Source organism: Microtus ochrogaster, chromosome X, assembly GCF_000317375.1.
Source record: "Microtus ochrogaster isolate Prairie Vole_2 chromosome X, MicOch1.0, whole genome shotgun sequence".
Lineage (NCBI taxonomy): Eukaryota > Metazoa > Chordata > Mammalia > Rodentia > Cricetidae > Microtus > Microtus ochrogaster.
Window position 1 is genome coordinate 20,897,253 of NC_022026.1, and position 5,276 is coordinate 20,902,528.

The window sequence follows — 5,276 nt, forward strand, 5'->3', positions numbered from 1 at the left end:
TATATATATATATATATATATATATATATATATTAGAAAGAAGAGGTAATGAATTCAAGAGGGGGTGTTGTGGGGACATAGGAGGAATTGGAGGTGGTGAAAAATGATACAAATGCAGCATATTCATATATGAAATCCTAAAAATTTAAAGAGATTTTTAGTTTTATGAGGTCCCATTTGCTAATTGTTGCCTCACAGGATGGGACAGCAGACATGACAAAAAATGTGAAGAGGAAAGCAACAGAAGTTTGAGAAATCTGGGAAGATATTCCTGCCTTCATGAGAGAAAAAGTACTAAGACAAATTGATGATGCATTACAAGAATATTTGAGCACTGGGGAGCTTTATGTCTTTGGATGTGGGAGAAAATCTTGGAAGAAGGCAAGGGAAATGTTAAACAAAGAACAAGATTATTTATAATGATGCTGTTGGCTTGTCATGGGTGACTGGGGAAACCCACATTCCTTTCCATCTGAAGACCTTGTTACGCATGCATGGAATGAGGATATATTGTAAGCTAGGTTGGAATCTTACCTGCAGTCAATTTATAAAAAGATGGTGTTATATCGTGATTTTGTAAGCAACAGCCTGGTTTTGGAGTGGAGTGCCATCAATATCACTTCTTGGTATTAAAAGGAAAATTAATATGACATAGTATTTCGAGAACAGAAAGGCAAGTGAGATTTGTTCCCGGTGTAGCACAGCAGATATAAGCACCAGAAACAGACAAAGATGAGCGAATAAACTTGCTGTCATTCACTGGGAACACTCAGGTGAAATAAACAGGTGATCTTTATCACACAGGAAAGGATTGGGAAAAGTCTGATGCTTGGAGGACAACTTGTCTTAGCTTTTGGAAATAGGAATGTCAATTTTGTTTATTTCTTTGCTACCATGCTGGTAGGCATTTAGAAGTGTAATACTGTTCAGCAGTTGTTTTACACAAGAACATTCCTAATAGAGTTGTTAGCAGTCCTACATGTAAAATGATATTGGAAATACATGGGGCCCTAGTGTTTTCCCTAAGTCTCTGTATATGTAACAGGCACTATTTTTCTTGAAGTGATATTAAAAAAAAAAAAAAAAACTAAGAAAGAAGTAAATGCAGTGATCTATGGCTGTAAGGTTGTGAGTTCCCTGACAACTAGGTAAAGTCCAGTCGTAAAGCACCGTGTTCCTGATACAGACATTTTACACAAAGAGATTTTACTTTTTGTCTTTATGCCTTTAAATTCAGGAATGGATAGGACATCTTTTCCTGTAATAATGATGCAAGATAAGCATTTTAAACTGTATGTTAAAATTCCAAATATTTGGGAAGCATATCCTGGTTTGGAGCTAAAGGTTCAGATTAAGGAATTATGACTGATAATATTCTAAGCAATATCAGACTTCTTTAGGAACAAGATCCCTAGTAAACTATCCAATCCCACATTATCAGCTTAAAGCACATCACTTTGTCTGTCCCCCGTCTCTCTCTGTTTCTGTCTCTCTGTGACTATGTGTCTGTCTGTCTCTCTGTGTCTATATTAACATACACAATCATAATTTAAAACAAGGTTTTAAATTTGAGAGTGAGTAAAAAAGATGGAGGGTTCAAAATGATATGATGAGAGCAGACACACAGGAAATTCTAAAATCAAAATAAGATTGAAAGTATATTTGTAAAAGAAAAGAACATTAGTGATGGGAAGGAGTCTGGCCATACTGAGAAGATTCACTTATACCATGAAGATGTAAAGACCTTAAAGAGAGTCAAATTTCAGGAAAGATTTCTTTTTGCCATTACTTACATACTTCCAAGACTGCTCTGAATCAGATAAAAAAAAACTAAAATTTGATCTAAATAAATGCTTCATTTTGACTCTGACAGTAATTATTCTAAAGTGGCTTCCAAATCCTAATTAACAGATTAACTTAAAACTAAAGTTTCACAAAAAGACCATATAAATTTAGAATGTAGTGTAAAAGCCATAATTGGGGCTCCTTCACTGAAGAAACTGTCTCACTAGCTTTCCAAAACTATGGAGTATGAATTTGAAAAGAATCTGTATGCAGCTGCCAATCTAATGCAGCCCTGGGCCTCTAAGAAGTATGGCAAATTTTCACAAGAGTATGATCCCAATAAGAGCTATAAGAGTAACTCTCCATTTTAAAGGACAAGATTTTCACTAGGTTGTGGGAACTTCAATTAACACATTTAATTTTAAAACATTAACAGTGCTAATTTATAATGTCTAGGTATTTATGTTTTATTATTAAAGAAAATTAAAATAGAATTAATTACTACAAAAATCATAATTCTTGTTGCTTTCAAAGGGAAAGAGAGATTATTATAGAAATGCGCAGCATGGAGAGATTCCCAGGATCACTGGAATAGTCTACTTATGTGAATGGAGAAGAAAGGAGTTTTTATTTTGTAGTATTTCATTAAAAAAGTGGTACAAGTGCATGTTCAAATAAACATCACCATCATCCCCTGTAAATTTGTTAGACGTTCCAATTTTCAATATACACCCCAGGTTATCTTAATCTGATTCTCTCAGTGGACAGCCTTTTAACAAGTCCTACAGGTGCTTCATGTGCTATTTCAAATTTATGAATCCTGTATTAAGCCACATTTGTACTGTGAGGTTTGTTAATATTGTATTTTATTTTATAGTAAGAAAGAAAGTAAATAAAAAGTTTCAGAACCAGGTGTTATTTCAAAAGCAATGGGACACACTTTAAATATCCAGATATAAATTCTGTATTTATAAGATAAAATGTAAACAAGCATATATCAACCACAGCACCTTGAACTCAGAGAGGTAAAATAAAAAGGTGAAGTTAAATTTCAGTTTCTTTACATTCTTTGTTTAGTAATTTGAATTGATTCATTTTTAGTAACTTAAATAATTTTAAAGTTTGAAGTATTTTTTAAAAAATCACAAAAGCTAGGTTTTTGACTATGGGTTTCCAGAAACTGGATTCTTACAAGCTCTGGTATTTCACAAGATGTTAATATGCATGCATTTGAAATGTATGGTGATCAAATAATTGTGTAAATTACCTCTCTGACAAAGGGAACAAAGTTTCAGTGAGACCAGAGAAATAATCCCTGTTGTGATATATTATGATTACTGATGATTATAGTTCACAATTATTTGTTGTTTATTTGAAGCTTGCTAAAATAATTTTAAATATCCTCACTATAAGGAATTGATGAGCATTAGAATTAACTCATATGCTAATTATTCATTTTCATCAACAATGTTTATGTAATGAAAAATCATACTTACATGACAAGTACAATCATTACTTTCAATAAAAAATTTAAAAATGAATTTTAAATCATATATAGGAATTTGTGTAAATGTTATTAAGAATCTAGATACATATTTAACTTAGCCAGTACTTTCAATTTGTTTAAGGCTATGAATATTTGTGTCATAAAATTCTAATACATCTCTGGAAGCTGCAACCAAGGAAGTGGAAATTTTCAGATCTTGCAAGTTTTTGAGACAAAATGCACAGATATTTTCTCAAATCGGTGTTCAGACCAGTTAAGTTTCTATCTTGAAATTAATCATAACACAGTATAAACATCATGGAAATCAACAGTATATCAAGATCCATCTCCAAAATGAATTCTTGAATATTTTCAAGCATGCTACAGGGTAGTATGCTCAAAATTCCATGGAAAATTCAGAAATTTGGCTGAGATGACAACTATCATACTGAGATTTTTGTAGCATTTTTTCTTGAGCTACTTAGCAATTTCCTCTATCAGATCAGATGTACAGACCTTGTCCTGAACCTCAGTCTAGATGGTCTTTCCGGAGTTCTCCTGCCAATCAGGCTCCATCTTCAACAAAATACTCTAGACTCTGAAAACTAAAAATCATATCAACTTACTTCTATACCTATCAGAAAATGAACAAACATAATAATAGCTCATTTGTGCATACCCATTTTAAGATTCTGGCTGGGATAGCTCAAAGTTACTGGAGTTGTTTATTCCTTGTATCAGTCAACACTGAAAGATATAAGACCTCTGTCTCCTGGTGAAGGCCAGCTGCCTAACTTCATTCCATAGCATGCAGAAAAACAAAAGAAAGTTTCATGTGAACCAGCTATCCTTTGTATTAAAAATTCATATATATGTACGTATGTTAGTGTGCATATATACTATATTCTAATATAAAACTATATAATACAATATAAAATATACAATTTTTCTTAACTGATAATGTTCAAGTTTCCTGTGCTCCATCCTAGTTCTTCAGTCACTACTAAAATACCTAGTCACCATAGTATTAATTACAGATGAGTTCAGTTCACACTGTACATTCTTTCCTGACTTGCTCAGTTACTTTACCTATACAGCCTAGGCCCAACTGCCCATTAATGGGCTTCGCCATCAGTGAACTAGGTCCTCCTACATTCAATAAAAATCAAGGAAATGTCCCACAGAAACGCATATAGGTCAGTCTAGTATAGGCAATTTCTCAAGTGGACTTTAGTTTGTTTGAAGTCAACAAAATTTAACCAGCATAGGGTACTTAACAAACAAGAATAAGCCAATAGCATTAGAGAAGTTTGGTTTTATAATGAACCATATATATTATTAGAGGACAGAAATAGAAACCTTAGTCAATGAGCTATAAACCATATTTCTTAGTAATAGTTGTAAAATACCCTACAGGAATATTAAACTCAAACCTTGAAGTAAGGTTTTAATTTCTCTTTCATGGAGCGTAATATTCAATGTAAATATACTTATATGTATATTTATACATACATACTTCTATATGTATATGCATATATGGAAACAAGCTATTTAAAGTTTTCAAGAATCATTGGGAGCAATATATTTCAGATTTCATAAATTTTAGACTTTGAAACATCTGCATATACATAATGAAATATCTTAGGGATGCACACCAATTTTAAGAACAAAATTCATTTCATGGACATCTTTGGACATAGCCAAAAGTTCATTGTATGCATTGTTTTAGTGGACCTGCATTTAACTGTTAGTGTTTACATAAGGTAATGTATGAAATTTTCCATTTGTAGCATCATGCCGGTGTTCAAAAAGTTTTGATTTAAGCCGGGCGGTGGTGGCGCACGCCTTTAATCCCAGCACTCGGGAGGCTGAGGCAGGCGGATCTCTGTGAGTTCGAGACCAGCCTGGTCGGAGGGCTGTGAGGAAGGGGGTAGGGGTCCTCCCTCCTCCAGTCTGCAGTGAGCCCCGGGTGGGGCGTCTCTTTTTAGTTTTAAAAATTTATTCG